The sequence below is a fragment of the Mesitornis unicolor genome, unplaced genomic scaffold (assembly GCF_000695765.1).
Source record: "Mesitornis unicolor isolate BGI_N332 unplaced genomic scaffold, ASM69576v1 scaffold32341, whole genome shotgun sequence".
Lineage (NCBI taxonomy): Eukaryota > Metazoa > Chordata > Aves > Mesitornithiformes > Mesitornithidae > Mesitornis > Mesitornis unicolor.
The window spans coordinates 6,859-23,372 of record NW_010163734.1 but is presented as its reverse complement, the minus strand read 5'-3'; the positions used below and the strand labels follow the sequence as shown (position 1 = coordinate 23,372).

The window sequence follows — 16,514 nt, the reverse complement described above, 5'->3', positions numbered from 1 at the left end:
AGGTGACCAGTTCCATCTATTGAACAGCATTTTCTATAGCATGACAGAGTACAGCTATCTGGGCAGGACATATTGGTGCTTCCATTTGCCCTGTGCCTTTTTGATCAGGCTGAGGTGTCCATGGGGTACAGACAGAGGACGTTCTTCATTCTGCATTAACACACAGGACAGAACTTTGATCTCCAAGATGGCTTCCAGGACCTTTCTATATAGCGCTGGGTAACCACAGAATTAGGAAGTCCTAACTCTGAGGCATTCCCAGAAAACTGAGTTACTTACACATGATCAACATCTGCATCTCTGAGTCACTGTAGTGCAGAAATACTTCTTTATCTCATTTATGCATACAATTAATAACAGCATGGGAAGGACATACAAAACTTACATAGTCATGAAAGGCTTTTGCCTCACTTGAATGTTCACATGTTTCTCGTCTTTCTGGAGCTGCACAGTAGAGATCCCAAAATACACTGCAAGTCAATAAGTTACAGAGATGGTGAGAAAATCATTGCAATACTCAAGTAGATTTTATGGTGTACACACACCACACACACATGTTCATATATGGATGAAAACACCTCTATGAAAGAATTTAGCCTTGTAAAACATCTATGAGGAATCAAGTCTTGCTGTCTGAGTCTCCAAGGCAAGCAGTGTAGCATTCCTTTAATACCACTGTAGCACAGAAGCTAGTCTAATATACACAGTTTAAGAGTATAAAGTGTATCACTAAAACTCTGCATTTAACCTCATCTCTCTGTAGATTGCTGCAGTTAACTTCCACAAAGTACAGGAAAGGAAAGATTAGGAGTAACATGAAAAGGCAAGAAATGAGAGAAAACTGGGAGTTCTTCCAAAGTCCAATACTGTGGTTTAAACAAAAGTTCCCAGAGAAGCAGGTGTACGGACAAGAGAAGGAAACAGACGGGTACATTCTTGGGTTATAAAGAGTGAAAGGAAATTATGATACTTCCATCAGTCTTGCCCCCACCCCTCTCTTCAATTAAGAGTTATACACAAATCAGTTCTAACACAAAGTTTCTGGAATGAAATTATATGTATGCTGGAATAATTAAAAGGAAAAAAAAAAGAGTTTCATAGTGTTTCTCTATTGTTTAGACTTAATTATCTGTAACTTAGCAGCATAATAAGGAAAATTTGAGCACTCTGCTGCAGACAATCAAAATTAAGGATAATGCAGACATCAGTCATACAAGGAACAAGTTCTCCTGGCCAGGCTTCCATCACATAGCTAAAAGCTATGAAAGAAAGGTCAGTGAAGAATATACCACCTCCCATGCAGCTGTACAAATCACTTGGGTTCAAATGGGTCTGCTTTAAAACTTATAAATCCTTGTACTCCTAGCAGCTGGACACATTCTCTGTATTTTGTATTCTTTCAAACACAGGCATACTGGATATATTCAAATCATGTGACAACTAATAATACCATGGCTAAGCAGCAGCGACTGTGACACTTTTCTCCTTGGGAATTCTATCCACAAATGTGCCTTTGCTCACCAGTATACATAAGCAAATTGTACCATGCATGAGAAACTGCAAGTCAACCCTGCATTTACCTGTATTCTGAGCTGAAACTGTGCAAACACAGACACCGCAGGACCAAGTCCATGCAAATGCGCACTGCCTCTCAAAAAGACAGGTACCTTGGGTTCAGTTAATTACTTTCACAGGCTATTCCCATGACCAGGATGTGGACTGAAGAATGAGGAAGCTCAAATCTATATGCGGAGTCTCTGTAGATACTGTGTTTTTCAAATGCAATTATTTAGGATATATAGAATGATCTCTTAAATGCACATTTTACTGGAAGATGGTGAAGAAAGAAATGTAGGTCATCTTCTTTCAAAGATGCTTTATTATCAATGTACTACGCAATATTTCTTTTCCTAGCTAACATATGTATCTTTTTTCTATATCTAAGTCTCTATTCTTTCATTTCTTTACAAGGAAATGGTTCTTGATCCTCATCCTCACATTCCTTTTATAATGTTCACCTGAATTTCTTGCCTCCAGCGGCTGGAACTGACAGTCAACATATTCCAAAAATCAGAGGAAAATAAAATTTATACTTACCACCACCAGGAATGCAAGAATCCTGGGGGCTCCCCCAGTGTGATGTTTTTTTCCCATCTTATCTAAAACAAAAACAGAGGCGTACATTTTTGTGATCATTGTGGCCAAAAAGCACTACGTAATCCATGCAGATAGCAGAAAGAGAAAAAAGAAAAGATTGCATAGTTATGAAAGGTTTTATCATCATCAATCTGGATGGCCATAGCACTTACTTTATTACACTTATTAACATAGCTGATACTTAAAATAAGCTTTTCCTATTCTAGGAAAGCATACTTTAGAATATTATTTTTAGATTCTGAATACAATTTTATTAACTACGTATTTTGTATCACTCCATCATTGAGATGTGCATTGTTTTAAGGTTAAAAATGCATGACCCAAAAAACCCAAAAGGTGTTGAAAAGTGCCCTTAAAGTAATCTAAAATATTTTCCAATTTTCGCTAAGGGAAGCACAGAAAACACAGAATTGAGGTTCCCAATTCAGCAGGTGGCAGTCTTCACTTCGCATCCAGAGTCAGCCAGGGTTTGTAATCCTCAAGGAGTGCTTTGCTGTTAGAGGTAACGTAGCAAAGAGCAGCATCAGAGTTACTGCCCATGTAAAGCTGGTTTGGCTTGGAAACCTCTCCTGAACAGCTACCTGGGCTGTGGCTTCTTTCCCACCTAGGAAGCCTGTTTGACACTGTTTTCAAAGTAAATGTTGATTAAGAATTCTTACCCTTGCCTTTGCATTTTCTCGTTGATCAGCAAACCCATAAGACAATGTAACCCATGTTGACAGTGCTCTGCCTCTCTGCAATACTTCTTGAAACATGGCATCTTACCTATGATCCGACAGCCATTCTCTGTTAATGCCATAGTCATTAGTTTGTCCTTAACTACAAAATTAAATAGCCTGGACTATAATAAAGCCTGTATTACTGCTCTACTGCAAATAATTGCAGGTCCTGCAGAAATCCACACAACATCGTGCAGAAGAATGTTTCATGTTAAAATTGGGTGTAAACTAGGGCGGTGCATGCACTGCCAAGTTCCTCCAGTTACAATGACACGTAGGATTATTTCCTGTCCAATTTCGTAAAAAAAATATAAAATAAAATAAATTATTTAAAAAAAATTAAACAAAAACCAAATTCTGCTCTAGAAACAGAAGAAATGGCAGACAAAAAGAGGATTACTTTAATTAAATGCTTAAACAGCCGTCATATGAAAAGTATTTAAAGATTTATACAAAAGTAGACAAAAGCATACTATAAAAGGTAGATACAATGTTCATACTGCAAGAGGCACTGGTAAGGCTGGCATCTTCCAAAAGAGACTACAAACTGATTCTCAACTCTAACTTGATTTCCACATCCAATTTTTAAAAAATTTAAACACATACACATTTTGTCAATAGCTTCCAGGAGAAGAATATGTAGTTCATACACCTAAAAAATCTTCTTTGCATTCATACGAGGTAACTTAGCGTAATTTTACTACATTACACGAATAAAATTATTTTAAAATAATTTTGCTATCTATCTTTAAAAATTATTTCTAAAAGGTGCCTTTGAGACATAAGGAAGAAATGCAACATACCACCAAAACAAAAAAGCTGTTCCTTAAGTTGAAAAATCATTCAGTTAAGAGTAAAAATAGTATCTGTGTAGAACGCCCTTGCTATGTCTAAGCAGTTTTCATGCTCTTCAAAGCAGGGTTTGATGAGGAAATCGGCCAGCTCACAGGTCTTATGCTGGTTCTTTTTAACAGGATATATTTCATCTTAAGAAATTTATTCAGAGAAGGAGCCTGAAGGGAATGAGGAATTTTGGGCCTTGTTTGAAGGGGTTTTGTTTTTAAAAAAATACATACTTTTGTCTCACATGGTAGATGTCAGTCTGCCCGCTTACAGAGACTTAGAAAGATTCATAAAGAATTATTCATTTTAGAAAAATGCCCTCATTGTCAACTGTATCAATTAAGCTCATAACCAGTGGCTGATTAACTGGGAAAAGGCCATCTTCCTGGTCGAGCCAAGCTAATGGAATTATTCTTCCAAGGCTAGAACCTACTTCAAGGATAGAAAATACATGAGATCAGGATCAGCTTTTCAAGAAAGAGCTGGGACACCAAAGACTCTGGAGCAGAACAGCTTACTTGGTTTCAAAAATGTGTGTAACTCATCTGAATAGCTCTATTCAACCCTCATAAGCAGTGACATGATTTAGATGAAAGCTAGTTGTGCTAGCCCCTTGCCAATTTGCATATTGTATGATTAATTGGCATGAAGCAGCTGTTCAGTTACTTCAACCCGGTACTTCATGTCATGTGTCTTGAAACGAAGTAAATTTGTGGACCAAGATACAAGAGTTACAGCCAACAAACTGAAGAGGTCTCTGCTATCAAGAGATCCAGGAAAATGCTAGATGAGCTTGAGGTCCTATGCTGTAGAGATGAAGGCAACAAAGCTTTGAAGGCTGTACTCAACAAGGACCACAAAGTGCAGTTCATCTTCTGACTGAAGGACCAGCAGATGACTTCTAGAATACACTAACAGAGTCACAGACAGCTCAGGTTGGAAGGGACCTTTTGAAGATCATCTGGTACAGCACTTTTTGGGAAAGGCAGCCTAGATAAGACGACCCAGCACCCTGTCCAGTTGCATATTGAAAACTTCCAGTGAACTACCACGTCCCTGAGGAAGTTGTTCCAGTGATGATCTCACTGTTGTCACAATGATTTCTTTCTCATATCAAGATGAAACCCGCTCTGTGCAACTTGTACCCATTATCCCTTGTCTTCTCCCTGTGGCTCCTTATGATGGGAGAGCCTCTGTCCTCTTTGTAGCCACCCTTTAAGTACTGAAACACTGTGATGAGGTTTCCTGTGAGCCTTCTCCTGCCCAAGGAGAAAAAGACCTAACTCCTTCAGTCTCTCCTCACAGCACAGGTTCTCCAGCCCTTTGACTTGTGGACGAGTTCCGTGAAATTTAAACTAAACACAATGCATTACAAAAATATAAGAATGCTTATTTAAGTTATCTAGCAGCAGAGTGGATTCCATTTTCCTTTCCTTAATTTTGTTTCATTACTTTTAGCCACATTTCCTGGTGGATCTTTAAGGAAGGCTCTTAACCTTCAGCATTTATAAATACACAAATACCACTGACTGCTGTACAACTAAAACAATCCATGTATGTTTACTTCTTTTACACCCCAATGTTCAGAGCTGATCTGAACTATTTCGTCTTTAACAAAATCCACCCAGCTGCAGATTGCCAGAGCAGAGAGGGCACTGAGCCCCAACAATCACACTTTTTAAGCAGAGAACAAACCCATACAAACTTCCTCCTATGCCACCTGGGTGTCTCCTACACCTGAAGTATTCTTACAAGCAGCTCACCACCACAGGGCAGTTGCTTCTTAAAAGCCATGAGCCAGAAAAAGATGAAAACACACTGAAACTTTACTGTAAACTGTAACTTTCACTACATCACAAATTTGCTAGAAGACTTTTTTTGTGCTTCCCTCAACTGACTTTCTCTTGTTTTCATCCCGTATGCCAATACTCACCCTCTAACAAAAACAGCTGCCTCACACGGGGTACAGAGTTGGGGTAGAGCTATTTCTGGTTTACAGCCCAGGACTGAATGGGCACTCCAATGTTAACATCCATCTACTGCACAATCAACTACCTTTTTTTATCCTGCTACTTTTACCGCTTGCAATTTAACTTGTGCATTTTAGTTTATTTTCTCCAAGCTATATTAGTGTACAGCCTTCTCAATCTAAACCTGTCTGCCCAAATACAGTTTTTTTCCAGGTTTGTCTGTATCAGCAATAACTGCCTCTGGTTGCAACATGCAACCATTCGTAAGTATTGTCAGCATACTATACACCTTCCTGCACCACTAATGAATGAGGCAAATAAACTCATAGCTTTGAGACATCTCATACCAACTCTAAGTATTATTTGTTCTGGCCCCATTCACCACCTTTTAGCTATTATCAGTCTTAGTATGAAAGATTTGATATATTCCCTTTTTACAGTCATTCAGACCCGAGAGTTTCTCTATAACCCAAGACCGAATTAGTTTTAATAGATTTAAAAATATTTATTTCAAGATACTGTATTGAATGTTTTCTAGGAATCCAAATGTCACACGAGTTATACTTCTGCCAACTGCTCATTTTGCAAATATAACATAAAACCAAAATGAGCAAAATTAATCTTGCAGAGTGTATTATTTACAAATGGCAGCTGTTTTGGGGAAGCCACGATGATACTCTCCATTATCATCTCCATTCTTTCATTGCTTTAACAAAGAGAAAAAATAATTGTAAAAAACATACTTTAATATAAAGGTGATACTACCACAATTCTACTCCTTTTGCTTATCTCTGCTATATGAATTTTCTATAAACACCACAAACAATGCTCTGGGTTCTCACCCTCCCCTCTCCCACCTCCAAAATATCATCACCAGTACAGTAATTTCATTAGCTTTTGGAGAAGTATCTCTTGAAGCAGCAAATTTTCCTAGTACTTCTCCTCTTGCCTATATTATCCTCATTTCTGCTCACTCTTCAGCTATCATTATTACCTTAAATGTTCTCATCAAAGAAAGATTAAAAACAATAATAAATCAAAAAACCTCAATATGTTTGGCATATAGGTATTTTTGTATCCCAGAGTAACTGTAAAATGTTAAGGAGATGTAATTTACTTCACTCTTGAAAAGACGTATACAAAGACTTTGAATGTCTATGAAATACAATAACTATTGTGTAAAGGTAAATATTCCATTAGCAGCTGAAAGTGTTTAAGAAACAGGACCTAAGTGGCTGTAGTTATAATTGATTCACCAGATGAAAAGAATTGTTTAGATGCATAGTAAGAATACACAGAGAGATCAGCAGTGCTGAAGAGAACGAGAACCGCACATGTATGAGAGCAGGATGTAAAATACGCGATTACTGTGTATTTTGGAAGGGTACCTCATTCACAATTGGAGATACAAACAGTAAGTTAGAAGGTCATAAAAAATGAGTACCGTCAATGCATTCCCTAACATGCACATTTATTACAGAAAATAGATTAATTTTTCCCCAGTGTAGCAGCAAATCACAGAACAGGGATAAGAAATCACAGCAAAAATAGTTATGCAAAGGCATGTTAAATGACATGGCAATCTAGCTTCTGCAGAATCAGAAATCTATAATGACCAACATAAACAGAAATTCAAGGTCGTCACTGTTGTGTATTCTAGACCAATGTAAATTTATTTCACTTGGACATGCTGGGAAGTTGTGTAAGGAAAAAAAGGATGGGAAACATACCTCCGATAAAAACGTCTGCGCCGATTTCTGTGCTCCTACATGGAGCAGATATTCATATACGTACAGTGCTAATCTGAAAAAGAAACAAAAAGGACAATATTTAGTACTGTGCATTTGTTTGTTCCTCTTCTTTAGAAACAAAGGATTATCAGAAGTTTGAGGTGCACTCTACTGCCTTTCACAAACCACTACACACCAAACATGTCAAATATATTATCTGTACCAGAACTTTTAAACTAAACATGTAGGTCAATCTGAGCAGAGGTGTTTAAATAGCAGTTAATTAAATATTATTAAACCCCCAAATTACTTAATGTCAACATTTTAAATGATATTTGGACAAGTGCCCAGTGAGTTAACAACTGACCTACTACCGCTCTGTATTTGCCCACCCTACACCACACTTACTGCAGAGATGCTACACACATACAGCAACACAGATTATTTTTCCAGATAAACTTTTTTCACATGTGGAGCATCTCAAGCTGTTGGCAGACCTGAACATTAGCCTGCACTTATTCAAAGAACATGCAAGCTTCAGGCTGCATCAGGAAAGGTAACCCCAGCATCAATCCACAGTGTGCACAACCACATCTCTAGTGCAAAGCACTATTTCAGATTCACTGGGACCCCTACAACTCAGAGCTCCAGCGACAACAGAGCTACAAACAACTCTCCAAAACAAGCTCCCCAAAAAGTGACCTAAGCCCAAAGAGCTTAGGAATAAAGCTTAGGAATAAAGATTTCCCTCCAGAAAGAGGACTCCTTCCTTGAATGACTGCATACCGCAACTTGGGCTGGGACATTCTGTTCAGCAACCCAAGAACAGGGGATCTGTAACAAAAGCCAATTTCTATTGATATGGGCTATGCAGAATAGATCTGAATTAGAAAACTGAAGAAGTAACACTTCTTATTCCTCAGGTGACTCTCCAGAGAGGGTCCCATCTGTCTGCATGTTTCAAGTCTTTCAAAATGAAATCTCATTTAAAAGAATGATTTAATACTAATGCTTGGAAAGTGTCTGTAAAACATTTCGGTCTGAGAAAAGAAAGTCAAGTTGTGCATATTTTTAATTTTCTCAAAAATATGTAGTTTAACTAAACAAAGTAGAGAGGCAGAGAATACCTATTTTCTTGCTACTGTTCAAAACGTTATGCAGTATTAGATTACTGTCATTATACAGTATGAGATGACTGTCATCATGGTACTGACAGAGTGGTAATTATTGTAGTAACCTGTTAAGTATGAAATTTTAAAATCTAGGAGAGGCCTTCCATAAAAATTGTTTCCATTAGTTGTTTATAATTTGTACAAGCATTGCACGCATTTCACTCTCTTAAAAAAGCAAAAATGTATTTTCCTCAAATTAAAAAAAAGGTTAAATAAAAAATTAAAAAAAAATTAATAAATAAGCCACATCTTGTTGATTTAACTCCTCCCAGTGCAACTTCCACTCCATTTTTAAGCAATAAATGTTGCAGACAAAATATAAGAGCTAAGAAAGAAGTCAAAGGCAGAGGAAACGCCTCCCACAACAGCCAAGATGACTTGAATACCCAGTAACGCTTTAAATCATCTCATTTGTCTTCTGAGATTCTTTTTTTTGTTCTTATCGAAACACAAAGTCTGCAGTCCACATAAAAGGATTTGTGTGATCATATCCTCCCTACCCTACACAGGAAAGAGAGACAGCACAAAGCCCAGGAGTTTATTGCAGGCGCACCATCTTCATAAGTCTGCCATCTGTTGAAAGCCTCAGCAAACACCGCACCGCGATACCCAAATTGACAGCGCAATACTTTAATATCTAAAGATTTGTGAGTCTCATCTCAGGACTCCTGGAGCCCAGCTGCAAAACACGGCACACGCAGCTGAGCTCCAGCACAAGTAAACATCACTGCCCTGTGCCCATCTTCACCGGTCCAAAAAATCCAAGGTATTGGGACCCTGCGAAAAAGACAACCCTAAAACCTTGAACTTAAAACACATGGAATGTGCTAATTCAATGTAATTAAAACTATAACAACATCTCTAACTTTTTAATGTGCATTATTACATCTTGGTCTAAACACACTAGCAGTGAAATGAAATGGTGAAACAACTGAGTTTATTAAGCGGGGGGGAGGGGGGTAAACAGGGCAGATTTCAGGAAAAGAAAAAATATTCCAGGTTTTAGGGCTTCCTAGTTGATCCACAAATGGTAAATTAAGAGCAGGACCATGCTGGCAAGGGGACTGCCTGCGTCCTGTGACAGGAAAGCTGGGACCACCTTCCACGAACAGATGTGAGACAGAAGGCGCAACACAAAATAACCTGATTGGGTCTTATTAGATCTAAATCGCTGGTCCATCCCTAGTTATTATGCTGTCAGGAAGTCTTTACAGAAGTTAACAACGTTATAGCTTCATTCAGAAATAAATGCATTTACCACAGAGATCAAAACGAAGATACTAATGTTTTACTGCCTTATTTGCAGCAAAAAGATCAATGGAAACTGATGCTCTGAGATAAGACAGCAAAGAAACCCAAAAAAGAGTCAACACTGTGTAACAGGGAGGATTACCAGATATACAAACTTTAATTACAGCATAAGACCAGAATAAGATAAAAATGGCTGCAGTCCAAGTCTGCAAAATCAACAAATGAATATACTCAGCAGAAGACTAAGAAAATAACAGTACAATGTTCTTCAGCACCAAAGGACTTGGGTTTAAAGTGGCACTTTAAAAGACAGATTTTACTCATTAAAGCGGTGTGAGGAAATAATGTAAAAGCAGCAAGGAGACATATGTTAAATTTTCACATTTGCATACTTGTTGACATCCCATGAGTAATGTGAAGAAAAATATTTCCAACCAATTTATGACAACGCTGAAGTAATTTTTGTTAAAGCCATGCCACAGGCCAGAGTTCTCCCCTCCCCACCAAGACAATTAGATCACTTTCATCTATGGCTTGATGATACATTCACTATATTAAAAAAAAAAACAACAAACCAGCACAAAATTACTGTCTAGCTCTCGGTGCTACAGTGCACATTTTGCTAAGCTGCTGTGTTTCGCCTGAAGTTTCTGCTCTAATTGGACAAGGCACTCATACGTGCTACAAGTATCTACTGAACTCCAAAGAGAAGAGCCATTTCAGTAGTTCCAGTCAAGCAGCTAACAGAATATTACCAGGAAATTAAGAATAATCACTCTAACTGTGCTGTGGAAATGACCTTCTTACCTATTAAGGTGGAAAGATGCAATTAGCTTACTGAGAACTTACAATCAAGGCCTTGCAGCAGTACATCCACTGACACAAGCTAGGCTATAAACTCCCCAAATTCCATGTAAAATATTAAGACTATGGCTAACTTTCCATAAAAGGCAGTGAAAACCTGAAATCGCCAGGAAGATGTTCACCTTATCTGGTTTTGGTATCTAACTTAGGTGCCCTGAGTCACACTCCCTGCACCACAGCAAGCTTCACTGACGGTATGTAGGGTACTAAACTCAGATGAACAAATGCCTACAGAAGAAGGGCTCAAGTTATCATCATGAAGTCGTTCACAAAATAATTTGTCCATAAAAGGGAAAACAGTAGTATCTTTGTTTCATTCCGTAAGAAGATGTGTACCCAGAAAGTTTCCGTCTCTCAATGCAAGACTGAACTTTAGGCACTGAGTTTATTTTACTGTTAATTCTAAGGAGACAAAGAACAAAAGGTGAATGGCCACATTTTTCCATGAAGTTCAAAAGTTGGGCTTAGAAAAGTAAGGAATTGCAATAAATTAGCTTCTGTTTTCTCTTGAAAGCTGCCCAGTAAACCTGGAGCAGGCAACTACTACACCCAGCTTCATGCACTTCAGAAGAGCAGCTGCTTTTATTCTTCTATTAGTCACATGTCATAATTTAAAATATATGTAATTTAACTGAGGGTACCATGGTGTATAACCATTATCCAGAAAGCTATAAAATGAGTGTGATGAAGCCAGAGCCCACAGCTCCCCAGCTTTGGCAGCGTGTCAGAGCGTGGTTCAGGTACCGCGCCTGCCTTCTGCAATGGAGAATGACTGCACATCACAGAACTGCCAATAGATGCTAGACCTCCTTCGCCAGAAATGCACATTATGGTCTTAAAATCTGACACTGGTAAAAAAATAAATAACAAAACTATAATGGGAATGTTCCAGATCTGAGCATCACCAAGACAGAGCCAACATTTTTGGCCTGTTAAGACTTTATTTTCTAAAACTATTCATGTACAGGATGTTCTGCATAAAACACACCATCCATTTAACTTTTGGGTTTTTTAAATAGTAATTAAAAAACACAATGAAAAGTGGTAAATCAATATCCCTACACCATTTTTAGTTTGTGTGAAGAAGAGTGAAGCAGCTCAGCAACATTCAAAAGTAGCTCCATAGAAAAGATCTTCAGTGTTCATCTGTTTCAGAAGACCTGCAGTATTGCAAAATCACCAGTCTGACCTATGTAGAGAAGCAGCTTTTATGTTTTCAAAAAGGTATATAGATTTCTTTGCAAATCCAGATATTCCTAGGAATCTCACTTATTTAACATCCAAAATAAAAACCTCATTCTCTGAAATAAGAAAAAGTAGTGTTGAATCTGTGTTTTAAACATAATAAAACAGCTTTAAAAAAAACTCAAATTTGGGGTTTCTTGAAAATTTTTTTTTAATTCATCAATCCAGAACTTTAAAAACTGCTCTGAAACTCTTGATGGCAAGGTGTTTTTATAAGTTTCAACTAACAACAGCAAACATTGGGGTCTTTTTTAGAAAGTTTTACATTTTTAATGGACAGGTATGCCAAACCACTCTTTCTCCCCTATTTGATCATACTTACAGTTATTTTTCTCCCTCCCTCCCAATACACACAAATACAATTTTTCTGTATTTTGTGTCATATATACATATGTACATATAATCTTCTCCTACACATCTCATCTGAGATGTAGGCAATTCAGATTGCTGCCAGTTATCCATGATGAGAGAATACTGGGACAAGTGACCAGATGGGCCGTGCTGTGTGCAGAAGTTCTTTTCTATAACCCACAGAGCCACCGGTGCACATCTTTACTCAGCTTCCCTATTTTGGAATGTCAATGTGGAGGTAGCACCAAACTTGAGCTACACCCAAGAATTTAGGTACAATTTTCATTTGCTCAGGTAGGTATGTCAGCCTCGACGCTGCAGTGATTTATCTGCACACACCCCCAGCACATCAGCTCTCCCAGGCATGCCGTTTCACCTACACATTAATTTACATTTTGGTTTGTTTAGCTTGAGGCCAGCAGACTGCGCTTTGCAAGAGCCTCTAATCATGCCAGCCTACCGGGTCTTTTTCCAGCTCAACACAGGATTTACGTTAATGTTAGTGCTCTGAATCCTATCAACAATGTGATCAGCTTTCCTAGAAACACCTGGGTATTACACAAAGCCCAAACACTGGTCTGAGGAAGCAGCGTGTCCCAAAGGAGATGCTTCATGTTTGGCTCCGTGCACTGCCTTTTCCAAGAGCTCCTGCTACAGCCCTGCAAACACAGGCAGCATGAAGTGTGTGTACTTGACATTATTCATATCCACGTATGTCTTCCTCAGCAGATAGCAGGAAAATGTTTTCCTTTTATGCACCTCAATATTTGGTGCTTATACCCAGTGCTATAATGAACAGTGGCCTCAGTGCCTCCTGTGAGGCCGATGGTACTTTCTGAAGAAGTCGATCTTTTTCCTCCTTTATTCTCGTTTTACAGACAGGGAAAGGCTTCTCCTACCATGATTTTGGGAAGGTGATCTCATCACCTCTAGCTCTCTTCCACTCAGCTGCTTGCAAGGTGTCCTGAAAACATGCCTTGTTAATTCTGGTCACTGTCCCCTTGATTATTTACACTGCTCCAAGTGTTAAAACCAGGTGTAACCTGCACAACAGCAGAGTATTTTTCAGTTTACTCATACACATGCAACTCACTAATTGTTCTTGCATCCTAATTTCCCATGCTTTTACTACTTAACCTCTTAGAGTCTACAAGTGCTCACATAACTATTTCCAGCAACACATTAACTTGTGCACCAGTATAGATATAGTTTAGTCTAGTTTAGTTATAACTAAACATTGAACAGGTATCTGGTACCCATTGATCTTTTGAAAAAGATCAGAGATACGAGCTGTGGTAGTGCCTGCAGTCTCCTCCACAGGCACTTAATTGCACGGTTTTACATACTCCCATCTGCTAAGAACGTCTTGGTTTGGGCTAAGATGTCACACTGCACAGGATTCCTCACTTTACTTTCATCTGATTCTGGCTGAATTTATTACTTTGTGTCTCAGCTTGTAGAAAGTACTACAGACTCAGAGTACTGCAAAATTAAAACACTCTTCTGTAGACTCCATCTTGAATAGGATAATTTCCATTGACTCCCGAAAACTTCATCCAAAGGTGGATTTTCTTGATGACCTCAAAGGTTTCAAATCAAAATATCTGTTATTTTTGCACCTATGTTTTGCATATATATACCTCAAAAGGTTTTCCAGTAGAATTACACAGGCTTCCTATTCTATGGTTAAGAAACAAATAATGCTTAAGCGCCTGAAGGTTTGTCTGTATTTTTCCAGCTCTATTTGCTTATGTAACAAAATAACACATTTTCCTGCTAACCTTGTTCTCTTGGGCAACTAAGGACTACAGCATTATTCCCACAACATTCCTTATGTGAAAGCTGTTGAAAATCCCAAATGCATCAGCAGCTGCAGTCCTCAGAAACAAGACTACCTTACTTTCGTTTGTAAATGACAGACGCAAACAAAGACTGATCATGCTGAAATAAATTGACTTTGTATGTTCAGTGTGTGTTTCTCTTCCCAGTGCTCCGTGCCTCCAGTTTGCTCAGGTGCCACTTACCTCTGTGTAACAGACTGCACATTTCTGTCATCTCCTCTCCCACTTTCTTGCCTCCTATAACCTGATGTTAGTAATGCCTATTTACACTCAAATTGCCCAATTCCTTTCCATACAAACAGAAAAGAAGGCTGAGTTCATCCAACAACCCACCACTGGGGGACCAAAACCAAAATCTCTTCTCACTACTCTCTCATTTCTTCCCCCTTTCCCAGCTAAGAGCTTAGAAAAGAAACCCAACCAAGAAAATATTGGGCACTCTGCTTGGTAAGTGAAGCCAAGGGCCAGAGCAGCCACACAGGAGCAGCAAGAAGCAGGGGCGCTCATTTTGGCAGTCCTGGACTGCCAACACAGCTCTGCCCACACCTTCCATTCCTTCTGCTGGCTGGAATCTCAAACTTGGCATTTTATGAAAACAGATGTATTTCCAAGGTAACTTCTATGTAATTTCTTGGGCTTAAACCATATGAAACTATTCAAAACATCCCATAAATATGCCAAATGGCAGCTAAAAAAAGAGCTACATGGCAAAACACATTTTAAAGTGTCAGCTGGGACTTTTACAAACATACATGAGGTTCTACCTCTTCCTGATAATAAAGGTCCAAACTGTGGTCTTCCCTTGCTGCTTTCAATGGGATAATAACAGGTTTTTACATGTAATTTTTGCTATAGTTAACAGGTTTAATGCAATGCATCCTGCCCTGGCAGCAAGCAGAGCTGGCAGCATCGAGCATGGAGTAAGGAGAGTCACTGGCAAAGAGCAAAGCACAGACACAGTCCTTACCAAAATGCCAACTTTAAAGCTATACAGATGCCACAGGATTACTGGTAGGTTGTACCTAGCTGAGCAGCTAGTACAGGACATGTCTTTGTAGACTTAAAACGCTTATTACACTTGACAGAAGGTTTCTTTAAAATCCTGTATCAGCAGAAGCCCAGGCTGATGCTGACCCATGACACTGCAAACATGGCATTTCCCTGCTCACCATTTGCCACTTGACAACCACCGTACTCAAGCGAAAAGTTTATTTGCAAAATCTGCCAGTGACTTAGAAGTTTCAAAATCAGATATGAAGAAAAGCTACATTTGTATTTATACACCAACAGAAAAACAGTGCCTGGCTTCTAACCAATGCCTCGGTGGCTTACACAGGCTGTTGAGAACACTGCTGCTGTACAACCAGAGCTCCAGCACTGACTGCCTACAGCACAGGCAGACGACACCTTCTCAAACCACAACAGCTTGAGAGGCCACCACTTCACGGTGGTCTTTTACATAGGAGAGTGTCTCCTCCAAGCTACTGAGAAGTGCAGGTGCTGCTTGGCTGCTCAGTGCCAAGCCAGCCAGGTCGCCTCTGATCAGCTCCAGCAGTAACTGCAGCCACCACAGCTTAAATTGCACAGACGTGGCCAGAGGTTACCATGGCTCTGTTGTAGTAATAGCTCCGAGCAGTGCCGGGATATTATCTTAACGTATTACAGCTGTTCCTAAAGCTGCCGCCTACCCTGGGGCAGGAAGAACTTCTCCCAGTCTACAGCAGCACCAGAAGGCAGAGAAGAAGGAGGACGCATGAATGTGTACAGGCAGGTTCCCCAAGGATGAGTTCAACTCATCTCAGATCAGCCCCCACTGGACATGGAAAGCCCAACAGCCCCACAAAGCAAGAACCTCCTTTCTATGAAGAAAACAGTGTTTCTGAGTATATGGCTCCTAGAAGGACCCATGGTTTTGCTAGTAGCTTTCCCAGCTTTTCTCAGGAAGTATGCAGTTAATATTTTATTAAATGGGTGGGCCCACAGCACTGAGGATTATCGGAAATCACTTCTACTGACACCTAAAGTCCTCTCTTCAAAGCTGCAGGGTAAGGCAGCAGATTAGAATCTCACTTGTCAAAATGTGAAAAAGTGGAGGACCCTGGCTGGTACCGCAGACAGGCTGGAGGTCTCACACTGCTGATCTCCTCTGTAAGAGTGATGGTTAATGTTGGGCAAATTCATTTTCTAGTTTTACAGCATGTCATGGCTAAGCCTACTTGCAGATAGATCGTACTGTTTCTTCCTGCTCACTGGCTGCTCGTTATGTTTTTAAATTCTGTTAAAAACAAACTCCATACTTGGTTGTTGACAGGATGCCCTAAAGAGCTCCCTTCCAGGTTTCCCAAACTGGCTCATCACCATAGGGATGTGT

At 39.3% G+C, this 16,514-nt stretch overlaps 1 long non-coding RNA gene across 1 annotated transcript; it reads right to left on the bottom strand.

Annotated features, from left to right (window-relative positions):
- Nucleotides 1–410: 410 nt before the first annotated feature.
- Nucleotides 411–7,492, bottom strand: LOC104548140. Its single transcript, XR_728199.1, has 3 exons — nt 7,420–7,492; nt 2,098–2,159; nt 411–470 (listed from the first exon to the last, which is right to left on the bottom strand). It is a non-coding gene; the product is annotated as an uncharacterized LOC104548140 (long non-coding RNA).
- Between the last annotated feature and the right edge of the window lie 9,022 nt (nt 7,493–16,514).